We start from the raw sequence: 6,403 nt of genomic DNA, 5'->3' as shown, positions 1-6,403 counted from the left end.
ACAAAGTTTAATGGTTAAGCAATAAACTTCATATTGTATTCCTTAATACTATGTCTATCTAGAGTGTTCATGCTTCGCAGTTTTGTTTTCAATATGCACGACTTGAAAGATACGTTAGGGAATGAAACAGTTAGCCTTAGCCTTATTGGGCTAAGGCTAACTCTAGCTCTATGTTTTGGTGTGTACCTCCAATATGGCTTCTGCCGACTGTTGAAGAAGACCTCTAGCCTCTTTGAGGTCTTCGCTTATCAATTTTTTTTTATAAAATGTAATTATAAAGAAATCTAAATTATAAATAAATAAAATTAGAAGAATATCATTTAAAAAAATTCAAAAAAAATGATAATTATTTATAAAAAATAAAATAAATGCAGAAAAAGAAGTTTTGTGAATAATAAAAGAAAATGTAATAAAAAACAAGCTACCATAATAAAGAAATCAATAAAAAATAAACAATAAAATAACATTTCCACGTGTAATTCAGTCTAACTTAATAAAATGGGCGATTCAAAATATAAAATAGAAAATAAAAATAAAATATTTAGTAACTAAAAAGTGATTTTAAAAAGGAAAAATAACTGATTATTAGGCGATCAACATATATCAATGGTATAGTTTAAGGGAATAATACAGGTTCATATCCGATGCGCACCTTAATTAGCACTTCGGGACTAGTAGGTCCAGTAACTACACATAGTTACAACTTAAAATGTCCGGTAGTTGAGTTCATGCCGAACAATCAATATTTGAAGAGCAGTGATGTTGTGCGGGACAGCTTAATAAGCAAACAAATTATGGGGCGTTGGATCATTTTATCCACCGTTGGATTAAACCCATTTTATTTTTTTGATTGAAATACAGCGGTCAAGTTCTAGTTTTTAGAATTAGGTCCTTTTAGTTTATAAACATTTTGTATTGTACCCTTTTCTTAGTTATGAATTATCCGTTTTCAGACTCTTCGTCAACTGTTACCATCTTAGACAGACATAAAGGCAAGCTGCTAGCAAGGGACGCCATCATTAGTGTTAAACTTGATTTTATGTTTCGTATAAACAAGTCTCTGTTGCAGCAAAAAAAAAGATAACTGGCTTATAGGAGCAAGAGTCGTAAAACATAATTGCTAACATGTACAAAGGATCGAAAACACCCAACATGAAAACAGTTTTGGATTTTTTTTTCTTAAGTTCTCAAAACCAATTACGATTTAGACACATTTTTCTTACCAAACCGACCAAAATCTACATAACTGCGTAACTTCCATGACTGCAAAAACTAAAAAAAACATGAACGGCATAACTTTCACGGCTACAAAATATGAACTGTGTAACTTAATTTCTCTTTAATTCTTTTTCATAATACTAATAACAAGCATCTTCCATCCTCGGTAACAAAAATGGGCTTGGATGGAAGCATACTAATAATACCGACATTAAAATTCTTCAAGAACTTATGCTCCTCTCTCAAAGGAACCTTATATACATTCAAACAAGTGAATCCTGCATCCCATAAAAATATATTAATTAGTGACCACAACCAATGAGATCAACATATATGTTTGTACTAGTAAGATCAACATTAAGATCAAACTCATTCATTTGATTAATTGACTTGATTGGTGCCGCATGTCATCACTCTTAATAATAGAACTGTATAGGGAAAAAATGTCTCTAAAAACTCCAATGCATAAGCATAAACAACACATAGAGCAGCATAAGCATAAGTTGTAAATTCCGGCTTCTTAATTTACCTTTTTGTAGTCTTGGAGCATGTTGTTCTTGGTACCAACTTAACTTTTGGTCTATAAGAACTCTCACAAGTCATATTCCTCCATTTTTCCCGTGTAAAACATTAACATCACAGAAATGATTATTAGGGAGATTCAGAAGAAATGACCAATTTTCAGGAAATAAAAAATCCCTCAAAGATCATTAAATTTGATGGAATTGAGAATGATAGAGTTTACCCTGAAGTCAACATTGGTATGGGAAACAACACAAGGACCAAATTCAGGATCTGTTACAATGTTTTTCCGTTCCTCGCTCCATGTTTGTTAACACCAGATTTTAGGGCTTCTTCTTCTTGTAATGTCCATTTCAGTTTCCGTCTGGGTATTATAGGGTCTACGATTGTGAGCTTATTGTATGATGGTCAAATTAAGCGACATGAAATTTGGTCTCTTGTCTTTCTCTTCACAAAATTTTAGGGTTCATTGGTCGCATCTTTTGTCTGCTAATAATTGGGAGGAGGAAGGTGATATTGTTTTCGGTTTGTATGGCACTTGTGGGGATGGCTTCTATTTTGTTTAATAAGATAAGGGACCTACTTTTAATTACACAAGTTAACCAACTGTATTTTAAGTGGAAAACTAAAATGGCTATTAATCTAACGGTGGGTAAAATGATCCAACGCCCCACAAGCTGTTTGCTTATTAAACTGTCCCGCACAACACTAATATAATTTATCCTCTTACCTTATCAAGATACAAATTTTATAAAAAATAATAATTTATTAAAGTTAACCATTCCTTTAAGACAATCAATAAAATTTGTTTGTTATGTGCACACTCTTTAAAAAAGTGTGCACAAAATTGGACATAGACCCTTACATCACATGGTCACGTTTTTCGGTCATTCCCAATACAGTTGAACTTTTATTTTCATTCTCGGTCCTTCCCAATATAGTGGGAATATGTGCCATAAGACGGATAAATTTCCAGATGAGACAACCTAAAAAAGTAACTGAGATGTCAAATCCGCTAGCTGTATCTATCAATCCCCTAACTGCACCTAATTAGTATCTACATTATCCGTCCATTGTCCATACTATACCAGCTGCTTTCCCAAAATTTGTCAGGGAGATCGAGCCAACTACCCAGCGGTCCCAGCAGAAAAACAAAAACTGGGCATAAAAGAAGAAGTCTGTTATTGGGGCGTCACACTTTAATAGAGGAGCTTCATTTGGATTCTTAATGTCCAGGAAAATAGTTATGGAATATCTTAACACATATACAAAATGTCTAGCTTACCCTTTAACTAAAATAAAACTTAAAAATCATAGAAGTGATTTTACGTCTAGGTTAGGATTAATTCCAACCATAAAATTTTATTTGCATGTAGTTTAACGCTCAGGTTTGGATTAGTTTCCAACCGTAGAATTTCATTTTACGTACAAATTTCTTTTAATTCCAACCGTAAAATCCGATTTTACGTCCAGTTTTCTTTTAATTGCAACCATAGAAGTGATTTTACGTCCAGGTTTAGTTGAATTCCAACCGTAATTTTCAATTTTAGTCTAGGTTTAGTTGAATTCCAACCGTAATTTTCAATTTTACGTCTAGGTTTAGTTTACTAAATTTTCCTTTCGTCAACCTAGCCGTAAAATTTTCAATTTTACGTCCAGGTTCCTTTTAATTCCAACCGTAGAAATTGATTTTACGTCCAGATTTTGATTGATTCCAACCGTAGAAATTGATTTTACGTCCAGGTTTGGATCGATTCCAACCGTAAAAATTAATTATTATCTAATTAAATTAAATAAAATTAAAATTAATTAAAGGATTATTCGGTCATTACAAAATTATTTGAGATAAGGAGTTTTTGATATTACTTCTAGGTGACACGTTTTTGTCCTATTAGGCGACGCCTCTCTAATGAAATGTGACGCCCCAATAATAGCCTTCTAAAACAAAGTAAGAAAAACCCCAAGAACATGGAGAGATACTGATAATTAAGAGAGCTTCAAGATACAGTTGTATTGGAAGTACTCATGGATTACTTCAGAAATACCTTCTACTTTGCATTCCCAGCAATACTAGTGTTAATTCTCGGAGTATTATTCAGTCGTCGCCGTCGAGTGCCAAATGATGTTAAGGTGAAGAAGAAGAAGAAAAGATATCATCCGGTTGCTGGTACTATGTTTAGTCAACTACTCAACTTCAATAGACTTTGGGATTACATGACAGATCAGTGTTGCAGATATAAAACTTATAGATTACTCAGTCCTTTCCGTAGCGAGGTTTATACATCTGATCCTGCAAATGTTGAATACATACTCAAAACCAACTTTCAAAATTACGGCAAGGTAAAAATGAACAGACCAACTAATCAATTTTTTTCAGTTCTCAGTCTATTTCTAGCTAAAACATGGATCTAGGAAAGATTTAAGATCAACTGTTTTCCGTTTAATTGCAGGGATCGTACAACTACAACAATTTGAAAGATCTTTTGGGGGACGGAATTTTCACAGTAGATGGCGATAAATGGCGTCATCAGAGAAAGACATCTAGCTACGAGTTCTCTACTGGAGTGCTGAGAAAATTCAGCAGTGTCGTCTTCCAAAAGAACGCAGCAAAACTTGCTCGAGTGGTATCCGAGGATGCAAACTCCAAACCGACCATAGATATTTTCGTGAGTGAGAGCATTTCAAAATTTGAAGTATGTTGATAAAAGTTGGACCTTTTCTAATTTTTCATTCCTTGATAGGATTTGTTTCTAAAAGCGACTTTGGATTCGACGTTCCAAGTCGCGTTCGGTATTCAGCTAGATAGCATGTGCGGATCAAGTGATGAAGGAACATTGTTTGCCAATGCGTTTGATGATTCAAGTGAAATGACTGCCTGGCGTTATGTCGATGTCTCATGGACGATCAAGAGGTTTCTAAATATCGGATCCGAAGCGAAACTAAAGAAAATGTTAAAGTGATTGATGAATTTGTCTATAAACTAATTCATACCAAGATTGATCACATGTCCAATTCATCAAATGATGCTTCCGTGAGTTTCTAAGTTTTTTAACTCAGTCAACTTTTAGTTTTGTACCTTTATTCACATGTTTCACTTTGGGGTGACAGATGAAGAAAGATGATATACTGTCAAGGTTTCTAGCATCGAACGTAACAGATCCGAAATATTTAAGGGACATAATTCTCAATTTCATAATTGCCGGCAGAGATACAACAGCTGCCACTCTTTCTTGGTTCCTTTACATGCTCTGCAAGCACCCACACATACAAGAAACCGTTGCACAAGAAGTAAGGGAAGCCACTAGAGTAAAAGATAACCTGTCTTTTGAAGAGTTTGCACCATTAGTGACAGAAGAAGCTTTAGAAAAGATGCAGTACCTTCATGCAGCTATAACTGAGACTCTAAGGCTCCACCCTGCAGTTCCTATGGTAATCTTTGCTGCAATTTCATTTATAAAGCATAGCAAAACCTGCTTTTGTAGTTACAAGTTCAATTCCAGCACTCATCTATCGGAATTTCATTGGCCTGTGTTTGATGTGAATCAACAGCATCCAACTGTACAGTCATCTAGACCAAGAAACTCCTTTTTTTGATAGAACTTGCTAAAACTCTAGGAATTATTTTCCTGGCTCTGCAGGATCCAAAGATTTGTTTTTCTGACGACACATTGCCAGATGGATTCGATGTCAAGAAAGGAGATATGGTAGCTTATGTACCATATGCAATGGGAAGGATGAAGTTTTTATGGGAAGATGATGCAGAAGTATACCGCCCAGAAAGATGGCTCAACAAGGATGGGGTTTTCCAAAATGAGAGCCCTTTTAAGTTCACAGCATTTCAGGTGAAACCCTTACCCTGAGTAACCACAGAGTTTGAACAACAAACCTAAGATGCCCCACAAGCCAAAACAACAATGAAAAGCTTCTAAATTCGATGCTTTTGTTTGTGTTGCAGGCAGGGCCTCGTATTTGCTTGGGGAAAGAATTTGCTTATAGGCAGATGAAGATCTTTTCTGCCGTTTTGCTGCAATTCTTCACACTCAAGTTGGCTGATGAAACAAAAGTTGTAAACTATAGAACCATGATCAATCTTCATATCAAGGGTGGACTACATCTTCATGCTTTTCCCGGAACAGGATAAAAATGTCATCTAGTCATCTAGAGTCCTAGACATAGATAACTTGAGATCTCATTACAATCAATCCGGGGCTTGTTTGGATTTTTCGGTTTAAAGTGAGAGTGAAACCCCACTTCTATTTTAGCAAGAAAATAATCATCTCCTAAATAACTTGTTCTCAAACAAATTTTTTCTCAAGTGCATTATACTATTATCTTTCCGAAAATGTGTTATTTGTCCAAATATTTTTAAAACATGGTTAAATGGACGAATAAAAATTATATGGGTGAAATGGACACCAAAAAATAGCAAGGATGAAATTGGATTCATCCTGACTTAAACTTAAAAAATAGCAAGGATGAAACTGGATGCATCCTGATGTAAATTAAATATAAAAAAAAATATTTGAAAATGAGTAGGATGAAACTGTTTACATCCTGTCTATTTTTACATTTTTGTCCATTTAAATCAAAATTTAAATGACTTTTTCATCCAGAAATTATTGATTTTGTTGTTTTTAACCAATTTTGCGATTATCTTTCCGTT

General features: G+C 34.4%; 1 pseudogene; it reads left to right on the top strand.

The window, feature by feature from the left end:
* The first annotated feature begins 3,622 nt into the window (after positions 1-3,622).
* LOC113273668 lies at positions 3,623-6,100 on the top strand (annotated as a pseudogene).
* The last annotated feature ends 303 nt before the right edge of the window (positions 6,101-6,403 follow it).

The sequence above is a fragment of the Papaver somniferum genome, chromosome 4, assembly GCF_003573695.1.
Source record: "Papaver somniferum cultivar HN1 chromosome 4, ASM357369v1, whole genome shotgun sequence".
NCBI lineage: Eukaryota > Viridiplantae > Streptophyta > Magnoliopsida > Ranunculales > Papaveraceae > Papaver > Papaver somniferum.
Note: the sequence above shows the minus strand (reverse complement) of the source record. Positions and strands in the feature narration are given on the sequence as shown.